At 40.5% G+C, this 6,982-nt stretch overlaps 1 protein-coding gene across 1 annotated transcript in view; it reads right to left on the minus strand.

Annotated features, from left to right (window-relative positions):
- Positions 1–3,012, minus strand: part of DAXX (death domain associated protein) — a 130,689-nt gene extending 127,677 nt beyond the window's left edge. Inside the window, exon 1 of the mRNA XM_053721902.1 lies at positions 2,944–3,012. The gene's annotated coding sequence lies outside the window, so the exon portion shown is untranslated. The remainder of the gene's footprint in view (positions 1–2,943) is intronic.
- Between the last annotated feature and the right edge of the window lie 3,970 nt (positions 3,013–6,982).

A 6,982-nucleotide genomic window follows, 5' to 3' on the forward strand; every position in this document is an offset into this window, starting at 1 on the left:
TCCATCCTAAATGCGGCAAGAATACCTGGAAACCGGAAGCAACAAATGGAGACTGTGAGCAGGGAAGTCCACCGTAAGTCACCTCGATGCGTTCAGAGAGAGCAGCCCGCAGTAAGCCTCCCGGTTCCCAGTTCAGGTAGAACAAAAGTGAATGTGAACAGATAGCTGATAAAGGAGGTACTCGTGAGAACTGCGCTGCTCGCGGCTGTGCGGATCTGTTGGTCTGGATGTAGTCTCTCCTTTATGATATGTGCCATAGGTATCGGCTGACGGGCTAAAGTAAGGCTGCGTGTATCGATAACTTTTTCCCAGGCTGTCACCCATTGAATGTGGCTTTCCATGTCACAGATTGTTTGATCAAGTCTGATGTCCGGAACCACAGGTTCTGTGGGAGTAGGGTTGGAGTCCCTTTGGGGTGCCTTGTTAACAGGTGGCGAGCCATGGAGCACAGGTGTAGTTTCATGGACTGTTGGGAAGATCTCAGGAGATTGTTGTGAAGTGCGATCGTCACTGCCGTTGAGTGCCATGCACAATTTTTCCTCAAAGGCAGCTCTGTGTGTTTCAAGTAGGCAGCGTAGCTCCTCTAAAATAAAGATTGCGATCTCCATGCCTCATCTAATATATGGCAGGCCTGTGGCGTAAAATGTTTTGTGGTTATATTCAAGGTGCTTAAAGTTCAGCACTACGTGCCGCCTAACAACAAGCCCAGAGCGCACCTCGCCAAGGGGTGAGTGAAAGGTCTCAGACTTAGAATGTGCTCCGGGTGCCCCAAGTTACAGTCTTTTGAGATATAGTAGGCCCATCTAAAGCAGGATCTTTAGTTTTGTAGAAATCAGGCTATATGGACAATAGATGGGCCGTCTAGGATATTATTTTAGAGAGAAATAATGCAAAGGCTGGAGCAGAGTGGTGATGTGCGACCTATCATGGCCGCCTCCCGGAAGTTCCCCCCGTTAACATTGATTTTAAGTTGCGACTTTATACTTTGTAACCAGGGTGTTCAGCATTAACAATACGTTGTGATTTGCTGTATTGTAACCAAGATTGTGGATTACAGGGAAATGATTTTCTTCATTGCTGTGTCACATAGAAACCTGACAATAAGATAGGATTATAGTTTTGGAAGAAAAATAAAATATTTTCTGTTTTGAAACTTAAAGTGATGGTAAACTCAGATAGAGTGCTCAATAAAATCAGAGGTAAAATTAAAAAATTATATTAGTTTAATTCATGAAAAACTTACTTTTGGATTCTAATTTAGGTATTTCCTTTTCTAACCACTACTTTCCTAATGATTACTCAGGCAGCCCCGACACACAATTATTTTTTTTATGCTCGTTTAGCTTCAGCCAATCAAATTTCAGGCATTTTTGGCATGTTTGTTGGGAGAAAAAAAAAAACAATCTTCTGCGCAAGCGTTCCTTACGTCACGGTGAACATTAGCATTAGTTGAACGCATGCACATTATCATTGTTGAAGTCACTGATGCCCACAGTGCTTGCGATACGGATCATCTACGCCAGACAATCTTGATTTCAGATTAGGAAATGTATATTTATTTATTAATATTTACGAAAGATTAATATAAAATATGCATATCAAATACTCAATATGTATAAATAACTTTAAATTAATTTTTGGAGCATTTATATTTTACTTACTATTATAAATTAATTGTTATAAAAGGGGTAATCACATTCTCTTATTACGGCAGCTTGTAATAATTATCCTGCTCTCGCGTCTCCGGAGATATACAATGAATCGATTGAGCGATTCATTGTATTCCCATTAGCGTAAACTGCGCCATTGCGTGTGCACAGAGGGTCTGTTTACAATTCTAGCCTTAGGATGTAAACAATAAATCCTGTGATTCATGGTTTACATTTTAGACGGACGATTTCAATAGAGCATGTGCGGACAACGTATTGAACGTAAGCATTGCGTCATGAATAATTACAGAGCGGGTGGGACAGAACTCAAGATCGCACATATTGAATAAGGAAGTTGAATGGGGGTGGAGCCTGTCAATGATAGTGTATAATATAAAGAGTTGTTTTATATATAATTAACTATTATATTTCAAAAAATATATAGTGACTGAAGCATTTAATAGTATGTAAATTCATTTGTGAGGGTTTGGATAGGATAAATTTACCATCACTTTAAAAGAGTGCTGAATTCCCTTTCTTATAAAACATTATATAGCTACCCACTTAAAGGGACGTTAAACCCAAAGTGTTCTTTCATGATTCAGAAAGAGAATGCATCTTTAAACAACATACCAAATTTATTTCTATTATCTAATTTGCTTCATTCTTTAGATATCCTTTGTTGAAGAAATAGCAGTGCACATGAGTGAGCCAATCACACGAGGCATCTATGTGAAGCCACCAATCAGCAGTTACTGAGCCTATATAGATATGCTTTTTCAGCAAAGGATATCAAGAGAATGAAGCAAATTAGACAACAGAAGTAAATTAGAAAGTTGTTTAAAAAATGCATGATCTTTCAAAATCATGAAAAAATGGGTTTCATGTCCCTTTAAAATATATTTTTTGTATATATATATATATATATATATATATATAAATACACACACATATACACACAATAATATATAAATTATATATATATATATACAAACACACAATATAAATGCATATACACACCCTATACTACCCTAGGGAGTATACAGGGAGGCTATGTATGTACACAAGAATCCTAAAGGATAATATATAAAATGAGACATCTACACAATGTATTCCATAAAAATTTGTTGCCATTCTCTATTTTTCACATGTACACGTCGTTGATTGACAGTTATAGATTCGCATTATTTGACTGACAGGCAGTTAGTAGTTGACTAACAGATATGTTGTCACAGGCACCGCTTTCCGTTCCTCTATTTATAAACAGATATGACGTATCCCAGGAATACATTACCAGTCGCCGCTTACTCCCTCCGCTTCCGGTGTGTTGCTGTCCGTGTCGCGAGTAGTTCCTTAGTTTCCGTTTCCGTGTGAAGGGTCAACGCGGAAACATGAGAGGGCGGAGTTTTTTGTTCAAAAGTCTCTAAAGCGGGAACTGGAGGAGAACGTGGAGGCGAGGCATGTTTTCCCGCCTCCGTGTAAGCATTATTGGAAGAGATATTGACTGACATAAGAATGGACAAATTAAGTGTTTGTAGGGTTAGAGTGACAGGTAACGCTGCCAATTAGGGTTTGTTGTTGTGAATATGGTAGGTACCTTATTTGTTTAGAGCAGATTTATAGGTCGCTATTATCCTATATAATGAAGCTATTTTAAAATCAAAGATAGGAATTAGGTATCTAAAGTATTAGACATTATAAACAAATCAAAAAAATAAGATGCCCCAAGAACAATTAAAGGGACATTATTCCTTGTGTATAATAAAGTAGCTTTGCCATACACATTCATTATTTATGTTACCTCCTTTTTCTGTAATTAAAATTGAGGACTTTCCAGTGAAAAAGCATATGGCAGTGCAGACTTCACAAGCCTAACCGTGCCACATATTTCTCCAGAATTTGCTGTTTGTTACCTTTAATGCTAAAGGTCAAACCATTGAGATTTTAGTAACACAATGATAGTGGCAAGCCTTGACTTCTCCATAAGCAAGTCCAGATATACACCTCTATATATGGAAAGTGGTGGGAGGAGTTTGACAATTGAAAACAACTGCAGCAAACAATATGTTAACCTGTTCTAATACAAGTCAGATTATACTGATATATATTAATCTTTTGGAAGACTCTAGAAAAATGCTGTAATTACAAGGTGACTGTTGTATGGTAGCAACATGAGCAGCATTATAGTACTGCCCCCCTGCCCCAATTCAGAATTCCTCAGTGCTCTGATTATGAAATAGTTGAAAATGTTATCACAAAAAGTGAGAATAAGAAATAAAAAGACAAGATGAACCTTGCATGTGTAAATATATTGTACAGACTCCCATAATCTCTATATTGAATATAGAGATTATGGGAGTCTTTACAATATAGAGATTATGGGAGTCTTTACAATATAGAGAGTATGGGAGTCTGCACAATATAGAAAGTATAGGAGTCTGTACAATATAGAGAGTATGGGAGTCTGTACAATATAGACAGTATGGGAGTCTGCACAATATAGAGTATTAGAGTCTGCACAATATAGAGAGTATGGGAATCTGCACAATATAGAGAGTATGGAAATATGCACAATATAGACAGTATGGGAGTCTGCACAATATAGAGAGTATTAGAGTCTGCACAATATAGAGAGTATGGGAGTATGCACAATATAGAGAGTATGGGAATCTGCACAATATAAAGTTTGGGAGTCAGCCCAATATAGAGAGTTTGGGAGTTTGCACAATATAGAGAGTATGGGAATCTGCACAATATAAAGTTTGGGAGTCTGCACAATATAGAGAGTATGGGAATCTGCACAATATAGAGAGTATGGGAATCTGCACAATATAGAGAGTATGGGAATCTTCACAATATAGAGAGTATGGGAATCTGCACAATATAGAGTGTATGGGAGGGAGTGTGCACAATATAGAGTGTATGGGAGTCTGCACAATATAGTGTATGGGAGGGAGTCTGCACAATATAGAGTGTATGGGAGGGAGTCTGCACAATATAGAGAGTATGAGAGTCTGCACATCTCACCTCTATATATAACAGGTCTGCTGCTGTCTCGCACTCGCACCGCACTAGAGTTCAGGATCAGTAATGGGGAGAAAAGTCCAGAGAGGAACGCAGTAGCTATTTACCTTGAGCTACAATGGAGCAGTGACACCTACAGGTAGAAAGGAAAAGTGCAGGCACACATTTGATTTTCTCTGGCTCTGCTCTTTCCGAGATCTTATGTTTACTTTGCGGGTGTCAGGGAGCCGCTATTTAAATGCGGGAGACTCCCGGAACTTCCTGGAGAGTTGGGATGTCTGTAATTCAACTTGGTGTTTAGCTCCCAACATTTGTGGCAAGGTATTTAACAGTGGAGGGCCCCCTAGTGGGTCTGTAACAAAATTAAGGGATAACTGACTCGAAGTCTGGAGTTTGCCATGTGTGTTTGTTACTTTGTTGCAACTGGAGGGGCGGAGAGTGTGCTTACCTTTATAGGTTCCTGTTGCTGAGGATCCGGCCTCTTTCCTGGTTCCAGACGTCAAGGAGAGTTTTTCCCACCCGCCCTGTCCCGTTTGGAAACAGAGATTGGTGGGGAAGAGGTAACTGGATGAGTGGTAGGGCATTCTCCTGGCGGGAGTAGGTTTAATTGAACCAGCTCCATAAGCCCAGGACTTTAACTTAGACTCCACCCTTAGACAGCGGGTTTTATGGCACGCTGGTCAGGATTGCCCTACTGGGTTGGTAGTTATATACCCTAGCTAGGCGGTCGGTCAGGGCTTTGTAGCGAGCAGTCAGAATGAAGAGTGACGGCCTGGGAGAACGGGGAGGGGTGACACCCACTAGGCACCGGACTAGGGGTTCCTCTCTCCGACGAATGGCGGCCGAAGATCTCTACCAACACAGCCATTCTATCTGCTAAAGAGCGTGAGCAACCCGTGCCACGCTCCAGGAACCGAAAGGGGCCATGACCATCTGTCAGTAGGGGGTTAATTTATATTAGTGAGAAGTGCCGCCAACGAGTTAAGAACTTTTACAAAGTTCAAGTATTAAAGTTGCCTAATACTATTAAATAGTTATTAAAGTTTACATTTTAATAAACGTGACCGGTCTTTTCCTCCCAAAAAAGGTGTTTGTGTTAATTATTGTTAGAGTTTTAGTTAAGTAAACATAACAACGAAATAGGAGGTTTATCCCTTAAGTTACTCAGGAGGTTAACAGGACCTGTCTCTGTTTTGTACTGAGAGATGGTGAGGCTGTGGTTGTATAATGGGTGAGATTGTGGCTGTGTCTGTTCGCCAGTTGGCATGTCTGGATGTCCCATGGGTGTGTTTGTGGGCAGAACTGAGGGAAATTCTGCAAATTGGGATATGTGGCCGTTTTAGAGGGACAGAGCTCAGAATTAGGGACTGTCCCTCTCAACTATACTAGGGATAGTTGGGAGGTCTCGATTATGTATATAAAGGGTAAAATTCCAGGGGGGATTTGCCCTCTGGACACCCATTGGGAGAGCTAACAACCCCAAACACAGCCCATTGACACACTTAGTATATTTGAGTCAGTGGTATAGCTCTCTTGTGAATACTTTCCATCTGACACTAACTTTAGGCTCGTGTGTTACCTCTCCATCTGGTTGTCTCTTTTAATGTTATAAATTTATATGTTGTACATTTGTTTGCTTTATTATATTTTGTTTCCAGACTTAGGCGTAATACAAGGGGCTCATTTTACTACCTGTACTATCTTGCTTTACTAATAATATTTAGTGGTAAAGAAAAGTAAATAACAATCCCCTTTGTAGCACACTCTGTAACAGTCTCTAGATGTGTAATGCTCGTGGGATAATCCACTATCAGTCCGAACTCGGCCAGTAGTCTTCTTATCCCGGCGTCTAGCTGGAATGATAGGGAATATCCAAGAGCAGAGAAAGTTTGCAAGATGAGGTAAGCGGCACTTACCACAGGCAGGATGGTCTTCAGCGGCAACAGGCAGGGAATCAGAGAAAGGCAGTTCAGGGGTAAACCACAAGAAGGGTCAGGCAGGCAGGATTTGGCAATGGTAAAGCAGTCCAAGGGTAAACCACTAGAATGGTCAGGCAGGCAGAGTTTGGCAACAGAGAGGCAATCCAAAACAATAGGGGTTAAACAAGCAGAACGGGCAAACAAGTAGAGTTCAGCAGCAGTAAGCAATCCAGCAATTTAGGGGTTAACAGGCAGAGTAGTCAGACAGGCAGAGTCCAGCAGCAGTATATCAATCCAGCAATTTAGGGGTTAACAGGCAGCGTAGTCAGACAGGCAGGGTTCAACAACAATAAGGCAATCAGAGAAGTAACAATCTATCACACCCAGGAG

This window comes from Bombina bombina, chromosome 7 (genome assembly GCF_027579735.1).
Source record: "Bombina bombina isolate aBomBom1 chromosome 7, aBomBom1.pri, whole genome shotgun sequence".
Lineage (NCBI taxonomy): Eukaryota > Metazoa > Chordata > Amphibia > Anura > Bombinatoridae > Bombina > Bombina bombina.